Genomic DNA, 7,500 nt, shown 5'->3' with positions numbered 1-7,500 from the left:
TGTAAGGTTCTTACCCCTCCCTGAATGCTCCTCGGTTTGCAGCTTGCTTTCAAGCCTAGTCGAATGGGGTTGGTAAAAACAGTTCCGTGGCTTTCCGATAGGAATTAGGCTTTCTTCCGCCTTAAAGAGAGGAAATTCTTTGTAGGGAGAACTATATGCGGGGTAGAAAGAATGGTTGGAGGGGTGAACCTGTCCGCTTGTAGAGAGGTCTTTCTTTGCAAGGCGAAGGTTGTTTTCGGCGATGCTAGTTTCATGTAGTGGGAGGCAGAAGCAGCTGTAAAAGGGAAGGGCATTAGTCGCCGAGAAAGCTAGTGCGCGTAGATCAAAGCTTAGTGGAGAGACCATACATTGGCCAGTTCCAAGGCCAGGTTATCAACAGGGGAAGAGGCAGTGTGGATGGCAGGTTCGATTACGGAGAAGTAAATAATCAATGATTATGCGGGCAGTAACTAATTACCCAAGCAGAAGGACAATGACACTAGCTAACCAACTGAGAGAGTAAAATAGATAGATGAATTACTTGCTAAAGGTGCCAGAAAGAAGTGGAATCAGACTCAGTTTCAGTAGCCGTATTTGATGATGTTTCAAAGTAACTTCAGGAATTTAGCATTGAAGATAAGGACAGAAGAGGTAGCTTTCCGCCCACATCTAAATCTTAATGCAGCTCGTCCCGATCTGTCTCCGGTCGTAACTAAGATAGATCGATTAATCTCCGAGAAGTCCTAAAGCAGAAGTCATCTATTGAGGACAGGACTAGGCAGACGGAGCTTGAATAGCTTACTGAATTAGCTCAGTAAGGCCTACTCTCTTGAGTCTATAGGAGTTCAGTCGGTAAGATCAGGGCAGATATCCCCCCCTAAATCCAGTTAGTTGGAAATCTTATTTAGGGTAAATGGTTTAGCTCAACCATAATCAGAGGAACGAGCCACTATCGATTAGACAAGAACTGGCCTTTCTTTTTGTTAAAGAAATAAGACAGCCGGCGCAAAAGCAACAATACAGGAATCATAGAAGCTCAAGCCCTCAACTCGACCTGAGAAAACTGCAGCGGTTAGGCATCCTCTCATTGAGGAGGTCTTAGATAGAAGATGAGCCGTCTCTTATAGTGTGGGAGTATAACAGTAGCAGCAGTTATTGCCCCATACCCATGAGCATTGGCGTGAGCAGCTAAGCTAAGGTCGGAAAGGAAGAATGGGTGGGCTTACAGGCTACCTATTTCCTCAGCCGATAAGAGAATCTGTCTTCAGCACAGATCAAGGCTTGTCGAAGATCAGTATCAAGTCCTCTATCGCCGGACTAGACTATATTTCGAAGATTGAGGAGTGGCAACTCTGAATCAATTCCAGAACCTACTCCCGGGTAGTCTTTGACTACCTCTTTCCCCCGGCCCGGCTGGCTCTCCTACCTGGGATCCCTTCTCCTTGGAGAACTGCCACTCAAGACTGTTGGATCACTCATCAATGTCATAAGCTTAAAATGATGGCTTTTGGGAAGCCGATGCTAATGAGACCGAGAGTAACGAAGTAGCTCGACCATAAGGGAGAGGAAAAGAGTGAATCTAAAAAAGATAGTCCGACTTGCATGTGTTAAGCATATAGCTTTCTCTTCTCTCGAGTTCACTCCTTCCCTATCATGGAAGTTAGCTCAAAAACAACTCTTCTTTCTAGCTTGGTAATCCCTCGCTTTATTTACTTTTTTGAATGCAGTTCGGGATCGAACGAGGTTCTTACAAAGAAAGGCTATTCATCTTCCCTTATGGGCTTATGGATCTAGTGGATCGTCCCAGTCAACTACTACTTATACTAATTCTACTAACTACTTAGTTATCGTCACTGGCTGCAGATCTGGCTTGGCTCGATAGGCTATTGAATAGGATGGAGGAAGGCTTGTCCCTAGCTTCTGAAACAAGAGAACGGACCGACTCTAACTAATCCACTCCTACTAACAGGAAGTGTAAGGGCAGACCTCGTCCTACTTTCACTCTACTCTTTCCATTTCAATGCTAGCTCGATTGCAGCTAGATTGCTCAGTAGGGACTACTAATGGACTATCAGAAACGAAGTGGGGGATTGGACGACGGACGGGACAACTAGCTAATTGGGGACGGAGGGACAGAGAGAACTCTTCAACGAAAATAAATCTTTAAATTAAATAATAATAATATCGTTCAGTAGGAAATTTTTATTTTTAATTTCATTAAATAAAAGATAGAATCGTTCAGTAGGCTAATCTTCAAAGTTTATCGATTGAGACAGCGGCAGGCCCAAAGAGCTCTACAGTAGTGCCTTGCGAGATCGTAGCTCGTTCACCTAAGATGGAAAAGCACTTGGTTGAAAGCCTAGCAACGAGAAAAAAGAGTCCCATGCATCCTTTAGTCAACAACCATTAGTAAAGAATAGGATCAGACCAAGTGCGAGATTGGATCAAAAATAACGTATAGAAAGGATTTGCAACAGAGAGCCTCAACAGCATCCCTTAACCCACGCTTTTTGCTAGTAAATTGCATTTAAAGTTCCCGCACAGTTGATCCAGCAAAAAAGAGAATCTAGTCTCCGTGAGTCTATACCAAAATTACACTTTCTTTAAATACTTTTTATAGGTTATAAGGAAGCCTAATTTCCTAGGAAGAGAAGCGTGAGGAAAAAGAACAGAGAATAAAGGAGAAAAGGAGGATGGAAGGGGACGTGTAAGCATGAAGGCGGATACTCTCAGGTCAATCTTGGTAGTGAATAGGGCAGCAGTTGGAGAGGAGAATCTTTCTATAGATAGAAGCAAGCGGGTACAAGATCGAAAATTTTTCACAATGGAATGGAAAATGATGATTCAAAGGGGCTTTGTAAGCCTTTCAAGCACCCTTGCTGGTCAGATGTTTCTGTATACCACTTTCTTGATTCAAGGTATGCCAATTTCTTGATTCCACTCCGCTTTCAAGCAAGATTTGGTGAGTGTTCAGTGTGCTTTAGTAAGAGTATGAAGGCTCTAGTGGGCTTACTCTTTTACCTGTCCACGCAAGCAAATGTTTTTGAAAAGCGCTATAAATCGTGGTCAACATTTTTCCAGTGCTTCAGCGGGGGTTGACGGGATACTGAAACTCATGTCGTATAGCCGCAGCGAAACAAAAATTATCGTAGAAAAGAGAAAAGTGGTTTCTTTATTCGTGTATAATGGAAAAGGGGTGCTTAGGATCGGGACACTGGTGATAGGGCAAAAATAGGGGGGAAGAACAAAAGTAAAATCTATGGTGTCTCTAAAAAGGCGTCTCAGTACAGTGTTCACAATGGCGTTTTCAACTATTTTAGCTATTTTGATCGAGCTAAAGCTCTATAGATGGTATTTTCTATTTTCTAATTATTTAGTGTGCGAGTTGAGGTTAGAAATACATGAGGATCTCCTGTTATTACTTGTCTTATTTTTGGTTTTCGTATCATGGATCTTGGTTCGCACTTTCATGTATACTATCAATAAAAAAAAATCTTGGGTACCTAAGATTGATAAAGCTTTTTCCATTTCGACGTGGATTTGTGTTTTTTCTTTGTATTTCACGGAGTTCGCGCAAATCGTGGAATGCACTCACAAACCCGAAGATCTAGAATTGCGCTTAGGCCCCCTAGAAAGGGGGGAAGCGTCTCTTCCTAGTCTAAACGACCTTCCCGCCGTAGTCTATGAACAAGGGATTCAAATTCCAGAAAATAATTTGATCACCGTTGAGCTTAAACAGAACGAAATGGCTTCTCTAATAAATAAACTTCCTAAGGAAGAACTAAAAGACGTAATTCATGAGGACTCCATTCGAAAGCCACTAAACGCATTCACCGCGGAGCAGCAAGCACTATTGAGGGATCTAGCGATTAACCACTTTTCACTAAAAAATCAAATAATCGCTAGAATGAAAGATCTTTATCCCGGCGATGCGTGGGAGTTCACTCAAATAATTAGGGAGAAATTATTCGAAGGACGGCAAAAAGATCGGGAGTCTTCCTTGGAAGATCTCCAAAGGATGCTTTCCGCGTTAAACAAACAAAGGAAATCCGCGAGTTGCGCGAAACGGTTCCGATCTAATATTCACTATTGGGACTGGAAATAAAGAGACCCCTTCACTCAAAAAAGATGGAATAGAGCATCTGAGATATGGAAAGGTACTGGAATAGATCGGATTGCGGGCGGGTTGGGTAGGCAAATTTATCGCCGAAAGGTGGAGAGGGGTGCCGAGATCCTGGGCAGCGGGGTCTTCCCATCATGAGACTAAAGGTAAAGTCGCATAGAGCTATTGGTTCGAATCCAATTCATGATTCCGGTTAGGTCTTTGTTTTGTGAAAAATCTTTCCCTGACTTGATTGATGCAACTTGTAATAGATTTTATTGGAAGGATGTTGAGGAACGAAGACAGTGGTTTGAGTAACTAGCCTCTAAGGTTAGTGAGGTTCCTGTTATGGTGACTTTCACTATAGTGGGAAGAAGACAGGTGGGAGCGAGCAGAGCGAGAGCAAAGCAAGTTCCAGTGGTGGGTTGTCTTCCTGGTCCTATTTCAATCTTTTTCATGGTATGGAACTCACTTCATACCTGCAACAGAGGAAAAGCTGCGGTAATGCTTTCTCTCCGGCCTTTGCTAAAAACGTTGGAAGGAAATCTGTGCGAAGGCTTTCTGTGGGTAAGGCAAAGGTAGATGTAATATTGCGATATGTGTCTTACCTTGGTAATTCCTTTATTTACCTAGTGGGTCTAACTTTATGTCTAAGGAAGAGGAGAATCGCCACGTAAGCCTTTTCTCGAAAAAGGCCTTTCTTTTAGGATAGATCTTTCTTATTTATACAATAAAAAGAGGAAAAATTAGATCTTGATTTGCGGTGCCCCGACAGAGAAGAGGCCCTTCAAATCATGGCTGAAGTCCCCACGAAGGGATATATCACAGAAGTTGGTTTTTATTTTTACTTGAAAAGCACGGGAAAAGCAGACAGTTTGCCCTTCCTTATTAAAAGAAAAAATAGAGGATAGGATTCCTTGTAGGCTACTTCTTTACTATCAGAAAAAGATTCATTGTTTAAGGATGCAGCTTATTTGCTCCATCCTCTTTTTCTCTTGTCCCTTATCTTCTTATCTTATCTGATTGACTTTCCGCTCTTCTGAGTGGGAGTGTGTGTTGTGCCAGAAGGCTTGCGTATAGTATATATAGAAAGATTCGGAAAAGAGTTCTCGAGGATGCATCCCCATCTCCTCGTTCAAAGCAGCGTGGTAGATCAACACGCTTATCTTATATAAGAAATAAAATAAGCAGGGGAGCCTAGAAGCTCAAAGAGAGTCTGAGAAGCTTAGGCAAAAGCATACGCTTCATACGGGCTTTAGTTCCTTTTCTATATCCTTTTCTCAGAATATGCATTTTGTTCTTCTTCTTGTGAGACAAAAGTGCTTCTAGTGCATAAGCTTGAGGAAGTTCAAGGCCAGACCGACTACTCCAAGAGCACTCATCCATAAACCAGTTACCGGTACAAATAACATAAAGAAATGTAACCAACGTTTATTGGAAAAAGCAACCCCGGGACCAAAAGCGATTAGCAGTGACCATTGAATAAGTTTCTTCAGCTTGAGTTGGGTTAAAAGCACGGAATGTATTTGCGCCATCACCATCTTCAAATAAAGTATTTTATACGGTAGCACCCTGAATAGCGCATGGCAAAGCTGCGCCCATCACCTTTCTTTTCTACGCTTTCTTCTATTACGAAATGGAGAGTGAAGTTATAGTCCTGCTACTTTTAAAGCATCTCAAGCCAGCATAAAAAGTGTTTCCATCAGGGCTTTAGGCAAGCTAGCTAGTCAGTGAGCCAGAGAGGAGAATAAGAGGTTAGCAACGTACGAACGTTTTCCAAGTGAGCCACGGGAGTGACGGTTTTGCGAACTAGCCCGGAAAAGAAGCAAGCCTTTATGCGGATTCTGCACAGAGAAAGAAGAAGGAGTTGTGCCATCTCAGTGTTTTTGCCTTTTTCCCGGAATCGATTAGACTCGATGCCAATAAGAGAACAGGGCAAAGAACTTCACTTCTAAGCTGGGTTGTGCAAGTGAGCGCCTTTGTTGATCCGCTTAAAGAGTTCTTTCCTGGAATAAATTATTCTCAGCTTCTAGTCAACGGTTCTGCCACACCTGAATCAGACGATGTCTCCTAAGCCTTTCAGTCCATTACCGTTGAACAAGAGTGAGCAGAGATGGCGGTCTCACTGGTTTCCTTCCCAAGTCCTGTAAGAGGGAAGACTGATATAGATGCTTTTCCCGCTGGAGTACGAAGTGGCTGTGGAAGCTTTTACTCGCCATCTAAGCGATTGATCGAATTTGTATTCCGGAGAGGTCCTAGCTTTATGATATTGTCTTAAATGAATAAGCTATCCTTCTTAACCAGCCTTTAATTGCCAAAGAACCTCAGCTGCTAGTTTGAGCTACTGATACCGGAACCGGTCTCTCTCTGGATCTAAACCAGAATCAGGTTAGTCAAAGGCAATCAAAACGAGTTACACATGCTGTCAATCTTGCTTTTATCTGCCCTTCACTTTCATTCTAGCTTTCTGCTCTTCAAGAGGTTCTTAGAGCGAGGAGTTGCCTTTCACAGTGAGATAGCCGACTTACTATGATTTGATGGCATTCTATCTAAGAAAGACAAAGAAAGTAGGAAGTAATGAAAGAATGGATTGAAATCTTAATAAAGATGGACCACTGCCGAGGCCTAATCTCTTTCACTGAAGCGCGTAAAAAGTTTCAATTGAGAGTATACTCCGAGGAGAACTTATATCGAATGAGAGATAAAGGAGGGATGAAACGAAAAGGAAAGAGCGGAAAAAGAGCAGACAGCTGCAAGACCAGATACCAGAGAATCAACCAAAACTGGGAAATCAACTTCTAAGCAGAAGAAAGAAGCAAATTGAATAGGAGAGAGAGGGATTCGAACCCTCGATAGTAAACTATACCGGTTTTCAAGACCAGGACTTTCAACCACTCAGCCATCTCTCCGAATTCTCTCTTCCCTATGAAAAGTACTAATTAGCCAAGCGTCCATTGTCTAATGGATAGGACAGAGGTCTTCTAAGCCTTTAGTATAGGTTCAAATCCTATTGGACGCAATAGCAAATACTAGAAAGTAAGAAATTTGTCAGAGAGGTAATCCCTTCTTTCTTGGAAAAGGTGCTTTTGGTGGGAGTCAAAACCTGTAGTGATGACTATGCTTAACAAGCTCCTTTTAAACTCAAGTACGAAGAGTCGATAGTGCAATTCACCTTGGATTGAATGACTATGGGTATGGGATACGCTCATGACACTCCCATTTTCAGTAGGCAAGGGATTGATCAAGGAGAAGGCAAAGAACATAGGAAGAATCTTTCGTCCTCAGACTCGGTATACCTACTAAGAGTTGAGCAATCGCCTATACCTTCTATGGTCTCCTTTCTAAATAGAGACTTGCTCTTGGGGCACCTCTCCATCTTATGCATCTGCTGGTACTGCGCCTGAGCTAGTGTGACTGGA

General features: G+C 42.5%; 1 non-coding gene across 1 annotated transcript; it reads right to left on the bottom strand.

Annotated features, from left to right (window-relative positions):
* Positions 1–6,907: 6,907 nt before the first annotated feature.
* On the bottom strand, positions 6,908–6,990 carry TRNAS-UGA. The gene has a single exon. It is a non-coding gene; the product is annotated as a tRNA-Ser (tRNA).
* Between the last annotated feature and the right edge of the window lie 510 nt (positions 6,991–7,500).

The sequence above is a fragment of the Erigeron canadensis genome, unplaced genomic scaffold (assembly GCF_010389155.1).
Source record: "Erigeron canadensis isolate Cc75 unplaced genomic scaffold, C_canadensis_v1 Conyza_canadensis_unscaffolded:264, whole genome shotgun sequence".
NCBI lineage: Eukaryota > Viridiplantae > Streptophyta > Magnoliopsida > Asterales > Asteraceae > Erigeron > Erigeron canadensis.
The sequence above is the reverse complement of the archived record's forward strand: the minus strand, read 5'-3'. Positions and strand labels throughout refer to the sequence as shown.